We start from the raw sequence: 10,356 nt of genomic DNA, 5'->3' as shown, positions 1-10,356 counted from the left end.
GAGAGCCACGGCCCTCCTTTTCTAAGCACACTGTGGTCGCACACAGAGTCTGGTCCCTGTATGACCCTCCACACTGGGGAGGAAGGTCACTCTACTGGCAGGGAAGAGATGAGATGGGCCTAGAGAGAGCTGTCCTGTGGAGACAGGAAGCCTGGTCCCTGGTCTCCAGCCCTGAGCTGATGGATGCATCATCTTTTCTCATCTGCATAATGAGAGACGTCAGCCCCTCTCTGGACCCCAGATCCCCTTCTGGCAAACGGGGAGATGGGGAACCTGGCTGGTCCAGAAAGTGTCTCTCGGCATCCAGGCCAGCCTGGTGGGTTCTACCCTCTGGAATCTATCAGCAGTTTCAAGTCCGTGGAAGCCTCAGGAAGCCGCTTGCCTTCCTGTTGGAAGCATATCATTAGCTGTGCTAGCCTGACTATGGGGCCTGTGTTTGGGTGCCTGCCGCCCCCCGAAGAAGGGAGGTCTCAGCAAGGAACTGCTAATGTGATGACCTGGTGGCTTTATTAGCATATCTCACAAACAAGCTGTGCACTTAGCACAACAGACAGTGGAAGAGTAAATATCAGCAGTAGGTGCGGGAGGGGAGGGGAGGAAGCACTCCAGCTGAGCTCCAGGGAAGCTTCTGGAAAGAGTGAGGAGTAAACAGTAACAAGCCTCCGCCCCTCCCACGATGTGACTGCCTGGGACACGGAGCCTTATGGGAGATGTGACTGCCTGGGACATAGAGCCCCTACCCCACGGTCTGCTTGTTCCCTCTCTGAATTTCCAGATGTGAGTCTCCAGGTGCTCCCGGAAGAGCCCACTAGGACGTCTGTGGGCACCTCAGACATAGCAGGTCCCCAACTGAGCCCCCATATTCCCCACCTGGAACCTGCTCCTCCTGCAGGTGTCCCGGGCAGCAAGCGCTCAAGATGATGGGTGAGAAGGCCGCTAGCCAGGACGTGCAGGACGAGGAGAGAGCTGAGATGGTGCCCAGAGGAAAACATGATCGACAACACTTAACTAAAGCCACCTGCCTGCAGGGGAGGGAGGAGTGAAAGCACTGAGGATTTTTAGGGCAGTGAAACTACTCTGTATGACACTATAATGATGGGTACATGTCATTACGCATCTGTCCAAACCCATAGAACGTACCCCACAGCCACGAGTGAGCTCCTACTGTAAACTATAGTCCCTGGGCGATTGTGATGTGTCAACACGGGCTCGTCAGTTGTAATAAATGTGCCACTTATGGGGAACTCTCTGCACCTTCCACTCAACTTCCCTATGAAGCTAAAACTTCTCCAAAGTTTATCAAATTCAGTGATTGTCCATAAGGTGAGGAAATGGGCCACTGCAAGAGATAAAAGAAACTTTAATTCTATCTTCAATTTCATTGCCTTTATTAGCAAGAAGAACCAAAGACATGAGTACGATGAAGTGTTAGCGATTGTCCATTCTGGGTATTTTGATACATGTGCATTTATTCATATTCTTTGTACTTGTCTATTTATTAGACGCTTCTCGAATACAAGCATGACAAAACAAATGGACGACCCACTTGTTGGGGGGGGGCCCAGGGAACAAAGACCATGGGTGCGAGGCTAGGGCCCAGGCTAAGGGTCTGGTTGTGGGGTGCAGTAGGGGCCGGAAGCAGGAATGCTTTCATCAGGAAGGTCTGGGAGGTGTCCTGAGCTGCCCTCGAGGGGAAGAACCGGTGGGTGGCCAGCGGGGGACACAGGGCTGCTCACTGACAGTCCTGTCATTCAGTTCATCTTCCTGAGGGGCAGACTTTGCACAGGTGACAGACTCTTGGGAAAGGCTTGGAGCCCATTAGGTCTCTAACCCCATGAATTACTGCCCATGGGTCCATCCGGGTGAGGGATGGCTGTCGAAGCTGCTGGAATAACTGGCCCTATCCCCAAGACGATGCCCACTGCTTCTCCAGAAAAGCAAGGAAGAGGGGTGCAATTTTGGGCTCTCTGGGAGCCTTGTGTGCCATGACACTGCTCTCCCGGATGCCCCCCGCAGGAGGCCGTGCAGTGAGGCTTCTCCTTACTTTGCTCCTCGTCACCCAGCTGCTGGTGCCCTGCACTGGGGTCATCCCTTGCAGCCTTCATCCCTGCCTCTGTCTCGCTGGGTCGCCCTAGGATACCCACGCCCAGGCCCCTCACCTCCATTCTCCAGTCTGCAAATTGGGTTGAAGTCTGCAAAGCAGGAAAATCCCCACAATGCCTTGAGAGGTGGCTCCCGCCCCACACTCTCCAAGAGTACAGGGTAAGAAGTAACTACCCTGATTTCCACTGGGGTAGTTAGACACTCACCACTCATTTATAATAGCAACAACAACAATAATAATATTGACAATTTTTGGTATTTTCTTACTATTATGTACCAGGTGCAACCAAATTATTATTTAATCTTCTCTATTATAGCCATAGGGGGCAGATGCTGCTTATTAGCATTTTCAACTTAAAAATGAAGTAACAGACACAGACGTAGAATCACTTTTCCCAAGTCCCAGAGTTAGGGACGAGCCTGGGACTGACACGGTTCTACTTTGGCTTCTGCACCAGGCTGTTCCACCTCAGATGTGTCCTCAATGCCCTGGGGAGGGGGGGTCAGGCCTGTGGATAGATTTCATGGATACGGTGACAGTCCTCACTCTCCAGGAGGTCACAGTCTTTACCATCTGGGCTTTTAGCGCTCCACGGATTGGCACATACCACCCATCCTGAGATGACCTGTTGACACAGCTGTCTCCCCAGGACCGGGGCCCCTCAAGGAAGAGAAGCCAGTGTAATACCCCAGTGCCTAGTCCCGCACCTGGCAAGATCACTACTGTCTCATCTCTCCTGGGATTTGTTCTGGAGTCACCGTTCCGTCGTGCTTGGTTCAGTACGATTACTCCGCATTCGAGACCCACTGCCTTGCTCACAGGGCTCTGCAACTTGGCTCTTCCTGAGCATGTCTTCTTCTCCTTCTTGTCTTTGCGCCACCAGGAAAAGAAAACTAGGGATTTTCTTCTAGGGTTTTTTTGTGTGTGTGTGTGTTGGGGGGGGGGGGTTCCCTGTGATTTGCTGAAGAGCCACTCCTCTTTCCTTGGTGGCACTTTTCAAGTGGGTAAGTTCTGGGGCCCGTGGGTCTCTGGGCAGAGTGCACGGTTGACTTAGAAGGGAGGCTCTCTCTTCAAGGACCATCCTTCTGGATGCAGAGTCTTTTCTTCGGACTCTCTGTGTGGAGCTGTGCTTCCTGCTAGGCTGCGGATGCTGACCTGAACTTTGCTGTTGGCCCCGCAGCCAGCAGCACTCACGCTCTCAAAGGGAAACGGTAGCATTATGTCTTCTGGGTATTGGAGGAAACAGCTGGAAAAGAACTGGCTTCCCCTGGAGTTGAACCCTACTGTCCTTGCCCATGAACAGCACATGGTACGGATGCTTGTTTGCTGTGATTTATATAATGGTTAGCAGAGATTTAGGTAGGTAGTGGGGGGTGGTGTCTGGATTCTTGTTTGTGACGTTGAGGGTATGTGCTCACTTATGTTGTGACGTCAGTGATTCTTTGAATTCATGAAGGGAGTGATTACCCGGCTCACTTCTATGTATGCACATTATACACTTTATCTAATTTTTCTGTCTACCAGGTAAGGCTCATGTCTCCGCTAAGCTGATAAATGTATGATACGTACCTGGCTTTCCCCCTCTGTGTCTAAATCTTTGAATTTGATAAGATCTTAAAAAATATAATTTTATACACTTTAGAACTCTTGTACCCTTTTATGTTCTTAGGACCATACAACACGTACATCCTGTCTTTTAGGTAACAATAATGAAGTTATATGCTGTTGGATTTTGAGTCGTTTACATGGCTTTGTCTGACTTGATACCAGAGTTCATTAGGTGACATCTTCTGTTATCTTCTATTATTATTCCTCCTGGGGCTAAAAACTGCTTAATTGATGTACTTATATTTACCGTTTCTATTCTTTGTTGATACATTTAATGAGTCAATATCTACATGGGATTAAATAATAAGGTAACAGAAATACACAGAGTTTTTCACTTTCTTTTAGAATGTTCTATGTTAACTCCTTTTCGCTTTGCATATAAATATTTTTCTAAGCACATTGTTTCTCAGACTCCTTTGAGAATGTGATAAATTACTGACCCTCTCTCCAAAAACATATACATATCACGCCTAACTATTTTGTCCTGGTTCTTCATCACTGATTGATCACTACTGGGTTATGCTAACTTTCTTGCTCTGTACTTCACATTTGTTGTATTGCTGTCTTCTGATATTTAGAGTTTCTCATCAATCTGCTCATCCTGTCGACCAACTTTTCTCTCTTTCACTGTAGTTAGATACTCTGACACAGCTTTGAGCACAGTGTGATGGGCACACGGAGTATTGAACAACTAACTCCACTCTGGGATCAGAGAAAATTGTAAAGAGAGATGGTGATGACCTTGGCGCTACAGCCTGAGAGACAACCCAAAGTCTCCCAGGCAGAGTGGGGGGAGGAAAAGACTCCCAGTTAGATGGAACAGCATGTGGAACAGTATGGAAACTTCAACAACACTTCGGCGAGAAGGGGCAGGGAGGAAGGGTCCAGAGTGTGGCTGAAGCAGTAGATAAGAAAGCAGGTGTCAGCAAGATCGCACATCAGGAAGCCTCTGCTTCAGCATATAATCTTGCACACAAATTTCCAGACAATTTTGCCCTGGAATTGGTCTACCGGAGTCAGGTCCTGCTTCTACCACTTACAACCTGGGTCACTCATTGCCCACCCTGTGCCTCAGTTTCCTTATCTATAAGTCTTAAGGATGACTACTGGATTGGGTTCTGTGGAGGGTGGGTTGAGTGAGATCCTGGGCTCTTAATTGAGGTAGTGGCAGAAGTGGCCAGCATGTGGTCATTGCTCAATAAATGGTAGTTCTTTTACTGTCATCGTTATTATTAAAAATTAATGAGAGATGGGAGGACTCCAGCCCTGTTTGCCTTGGGGTTGCTGGGCTTCATCCTCCAAGAAGGATGTCCGTTCTTGAGTCAAGGAGGCGATGGAAGCAGGCAGGATGTATGAGAGATTCCGGGCCCTGCTGGGGTAGATGCAGCCAGTGAACAGTGGAGGAGAATTCATTGTCTCTCCCCAGGAGGCCAGGGCCAGGCAGGTCTTGGCAGCATCTAGCTGGTGGCATTTTACCAGCCTTGGAGATTGTGCATGTCTGGGAAAGAAAATGCCACAGGGAATGGTGTGCAGGGAGGTGATAAAACCTCTCAACGTGAGGCGCCGCCTATAATCCCTGTGCACATGCTGTGATCATGCAAGATCCATACTCCACTCCCACATACACAGATGGCACACACAGCCCAGGCCCACACCAGCCCTTGGGTGTCCTGCTACAGCGCACACCTGCACACCCAGTGCACACGTACTTTGCTAGAGGATCCCAGCCCTTGGGACTGTCCCCAGACTCTGGGATTTAGAGCCAAGCAGCCTGGCTTCAGAATCAGTGATTCCACCCCCTATGTGTGAGGTTGCGTGTATACTGTGGGGCATTGTGCACACAACTGTTTCAGGAAGTACGTGCATGTGTGTGTGTGAGATGGTACGAAATGCTGTGTTTTGGGGGTTGTGCATGGCCCCATGCATGTGTGCATTTTGGATGATGTATGTGTGGGCAGGCACATGTGTGCTGTAGATAGGTTTTGCACACACATGTAAACGTGCTCACACATGTGTACCCATGTGTGTCCCTGTGGGTGTGTGCTTATGTAGACATGCACACCCTTTTGGGGACAAGGTGTGGATTTGCACCCAGACGTGATGGAAAGGGATTGCAGGGCTCCCTACAGTTCTAAGGGAAGCAGATGTCCTCCTGGAAGCCTCCACCCTCTTCCTCCCACATTCCTCCCTCCTCCCTCCATCCCCCCAGGAAGGAAGTCCCTGCAGGTCCCCACAGTCAGGGAGGAGGAAAGCCACCTGATGGATGAGTCTGCATTAGGTGTTGCTCATTTGTGTTTTCCAAGCTGGGGGATGCGGCACTGGTGCGGGCATCAGCAGCCCCTGGGAACATTCGGGATGGACAGAAGGGCTTCCTGGGGTTGCTCCTACTTCACAGGTTGCTTTTCGGGGTGCACAGATGAGGCTTGCCCTCTGGAGACAGTGCTGCCATCCCGGAGAGAGGCCTCACCCATGAGCCAGGGCCTCCTGCAAACTTTGCAGGTGTTTCACATGGAAAACTTCGGTGACCCCGCTCCCTCAGGAGCTGCGTGTGAGGCCCTGCACTGAAAACCCTTCTCTGGCCACTTTGAGCTCCACGGCCTTGGCTGAGGCACGTCCCACCTCTGACTCGCTCTCCTGCTCTGGGGTGAGGAACCACGGAGCACCCACGATTTCTAAGTCGTGTCCACCCCTGTCCACCCCTGATTTCCCACTGGGGACACGGCCTCCCTCACACTGAGCCATGGTGTGGACCGAGCAGTGTGACCCCAACTCCCAACACCAGGATGGTCTCGTGACCCAGGTGCGGACCAGCGGGCGGTCCATCCTCTCGGATGCTCTGATTGGCTACGGGAAGGACATGTGACCCGAAACGGGCCAATGAGAGGCTGCCCTGGGGCTTTTCCTGGATCAGGTGGGGAGAGACTCTGTCGCCTGGGGCTGCATCTTGGTCACCCCACGGAGACCACCTGCTTGAGAGTGAAGCCAACCCAGGGGAGAGCAGAGCCCAGAGAGGGAGAGGGACCCAATCATGACTAAGCTGTGGGAGTCCCTGGATGTGGCTGGGTGGGCACCCCAAACACCTGACTTTTAATTACCCCAGCTAATACATTTGCTGTTGCATTTGCTCTTTTGAATTTAATTTCTGTCACTTGCAATTGGGAGACTCCCAGCTATTAGAGCCGAGTTTGCCTCTGGGACCCCACAGTGGTGGCACCAGCCGACCGTGGCAGGGGGGCTGCTCCAGGAAGGCTGTGTCCTCGGTGTCTGGAGACCCGGCAGGCTTGGGGGCTTCTCCAGGTGGGGCGGGGCTGTGCTGTGTCCCCTCGTCCACCCCCAGGATGGCCCCCTCAGCAACCAGGGGAGCCTCAGGACCCGGCTCACGGTCCCTCTTTCCCTGGATGACACAGGTCCCGCCCGGCTGGCTCAGCCAAGCCCTGGCAGGTGCTCTAGAGGAGGAGAGCCAGCAGCGGCTTCCAGAATGTGGTGAGATCTGAGGGGCATAGGGGAGGAGACAGGTAGGCAGGGTCCGCATTACACTTAAACAAATAGATTGCCTCCTTCTGATTCAGTATCTAGTCAGCTCATCCCCCAGAGGCGGCATTCACCATCTCACTTACTCATGATGCACACTGTTTTCGCTCTGCTTCCAGATTACTTCCAGGATCCAGCCACTTCGCATGAGCGTCTTTGCCACCATCTGAATCCAAGGCACCGCCCTCTTTCTCCTAGTCTGCTGCTTCCATCGGCTCCTGTGACAGACTCCTCTCTGTACAGCAATCTGGGCAATCCTGTTAGAACCCAGGTCGGATCCTGTCCCTCATCTGTTCAGAACTCTCTGGCGGGTTTTTATCTCACATAGAGTGGCAACTAAATTCCTTACAATGGCCTACGAGGCCCTGCAGGATCTGTCCAGCTATATTGGGCTCAGGCCAACTTGTCTTTGGCCCCAGAGCCTTGTCATCCTTTTTTTTTTCTTTTCTTTTCTTTTTTTTTTCTTTTCTTTTCTTCTTTTCTTAATTCTCTTCCTTGAGATATCACCTGACTCCCCTCTTCCAATTTTTATTCAAACATCACCTTGTCATTGAGGCCCTCCCCAGCCACCCCATCTGATACAGCACACCCTGTCCTCCTATCCCACTGTATTTTTTTCCATAGCATGATTGTCATGATTATTATGTAATTAATCATTAATTCATTTGTTATCTGGCTCCCTCTCTGGGATGTGAGCTTCAGGAAGAATGTCCTCCTTTCTTCACTGCTGTGTCTTTAGTACCTACCATATTGCCTGGTACTAGTGGGCACTTTTTAAGAATATGTTGAGTGAATGAATGAATTCTCCCTCTGGGCACAGTGCCTTGATTGTCCTTTGGGAAACCTCCATCCTCCACTCTCAGTTCACATTTTTGGGGAAGGGGGTGGACCCCACACCCAACTCCATGCCAGGCACACCATCCAGGCCCGTAATCGACATACCCAGAACCGCTGGGTACACCAAACATGTTGTATCTGAACAAGGGGCTGAAATTTTGTTCACCAAGCCTGTGTCCTGGTGTGAGGCTGCTTTTCCCAAGAGGAAGGGGCACCTTTTGTAACTGGCACCAAGACACTCCAGAGGCAGCCCTGGCCATGAGCAAATAAATCCCCTATTCCGACCCTAGTGTTGGGTCAGAGATGGGCTTGTGACCAGGTTGGTCCAGTCAGGTGAATCCTGTGAAATGCACAGGTGCCACCAGGAAGAAAAGTCTTTCCTTCGGGGTTGCTGTGCAGGTAAGTGGCATCTCCTTACAGCGTAGGGAGAGGAAGAGAGAAATGCTACAAACTGGAAGAAAATGACTCGAGTGCCTGGATCCAGCCCTACATGAGGCCCACACCACTCTTGGGATCTTTCAGTTCTATGAGCCCATTCATACATAGCCTTTGTGCTTATATCTCTTGAAGTTAGGTTTCCCATCCTTGCAACTTTAGGCTCCTGTCACACCCAGGGGGCCGGATGAACCTGCCTTTGGAAAGCACTTGGTCATTTTAAAATTCTTTATGCATATGAAGGGCTGCTGGAGGTGCTAGAAGGTGTGACCTCATCTCCACACTTCCTCTCCCCTGGGCTGACCCCCGCAGGAGTCCAGACCCCTCCGCAGGGCAGTCTCTGTCCCCTCCCCAAAAGGGGTGTCAGCTACTCAGAGCTCCTCTTTCTAAACCAAATGACTTTCTCCTTTCCCATTTTTCATCTTGAAAAATGGCAAATTGAAGCACTTAATTTTCCTCCTCCAACCCAATTAATGTGGACGTGCTCAGTGCCTATGCTCAGCTGTGAAAGGCAAACCATTTATATCAATTAGCAAAACTAACATGAGCTTATGGCTGTATGCAGACTCCAGCAGAGGCTGTGCTCCAGGAAGGGAAGCTGAGTGGGGAAGCTCAAGGATGAAGGTCCCCCTGGGGGGGTGGAGTTTGGGAGGCCATTTGGATTGTATGTGACATTTTTGATGGGGCACTTGTCCAACCACCGCTCCTTCCCATGATGTCTACATGTGAACGTGTCCAGGGAACAAGAGAATTTCCAGACACAGCCTCATCTTATGATAAACAGAGGCTTTGTTCCCTAAGCTTTAGTGTAGACCCCACACGGCCCAGCTGGAATCACAAGCCTGTCACCAAAGAGCGTCTGAACCTCCCACATGCCTCCTAACCTGAGCCCATAATCCACCATGGCACTCCTGGATCAAGACAGCTGGCTCATTCTTGGGGTTGTGAGTTTGAGCACCCTGTTGGGGGTAGAGAATACTTAAAAATAAAATCTTGAAAAAAAAAACAAATAAATCAATTGTGTCACTACTCTGAATCCTTCAGTGGCTCCCTATTGCACTTAAAATAAAACCCAAATTCCCTGTCATGGCCTTCAATACCTTGCACGGCCTGGCCCCTGCTGACCTCTTAGACTCATCTCTCTCTACTCTCCCCCAGCCCTCTCCAGTGCAGCTGCCTCGAGTTCCTTACTGTTCCTCCAACTCACCAAGCTCGTTCTTGCCCCAGGGCCTTTGCATATGCTATCCCCCCACCTCTCTTCCTGGTAGCTCCTTCTCATCCTTCAGATCTCAGCTCAAATGTGACTCCCCACACCGACTGAAGTCCCTCTCCTCAGCTGCTGCCGATCCCTTTCACATCCATGCCAACTCAAACATTTAGGGAGCATCCACTGTATACCAGCCACTGCTCTGTGTGCTGGAAGTACAGAAGTGAGTGAGACAGACAAAAACTCTCTGCCTCCCTTGCACTGCCCTTGGCAGTCTAGGGACCAGACACGTTGGAGAAGAGATCTTTTGTCTGAAGAAACTTTCAGTTTCTAACTGGGGACTCAGTTTACTCAAATGAACTTCTTACAGAATAAGGTATGGGTAAGTCATGCAGGGAAATATCACTTACAGAAATTGGATGAAGCAAAGAGAAACAGTGACTGGGTCCATCAGCAAAGGCCTGTCCTGGGCTTCACTGACAGCCAGTCTCAGTAGGATAGAGGCGGCCACGGTGCCTGGCACCAAGAACACGTCGAGCAAAGGCTTTCATGTTTGATGTTTGAGATGTGTTGTAATGGAGATGAAAACAATTCCAGCCAGGGAGAGCACGGGTCGGCCTGGGAAAGAATCCCT

At 50.7% G+C, this 10,356-nt stretch overlaps 1 long non-coding RNA gene across 2 annotated transcripts; it reads left to right on the top strand.

Annotated features, from left to right (window-relative positions):
- The first annotated feature begins 3,559 nt into the window (after positions 1–3,559).
- Positions 3,560–7,933, top strand: LOC144298852 (uncharacterized). 2 transcript variants are annotated; one of them, XR_013365724.1, is made up of 3 exons: positions 3,560–3,628; positions 6,108–6,356; positions 7,363–7,933. It is a non-coding gene; the product is annotated as an uncharacterized LOC144298852 (long non-coding RNA). The 2 variants fall into 2 exon arrangements; XR_013365725.1 differs by lacking the exon at positions 7,363–7,933 and adding an exon at positions 7,120–7,347.
- Positions 7,934–10,356: the final 2,423 nt, after the last annotated feature.

Source organism: Canis aureus, chromosome 26 (assembly GCF_053574225.1).
Source record: "Canis aureus isolate CA01 chromosome 26, VMU_Caureus_v.1.0, whole genome shotgun sequence".
NCBI classification, from domain to species: Eukaryota; Metazoa; Chordata; class Mammalia; order Carnivora; family Canidae; genus Canis; species Canis aureus.
This window is presented reverse-complemented; position numbering and strand designations above follow the sequence as displayed.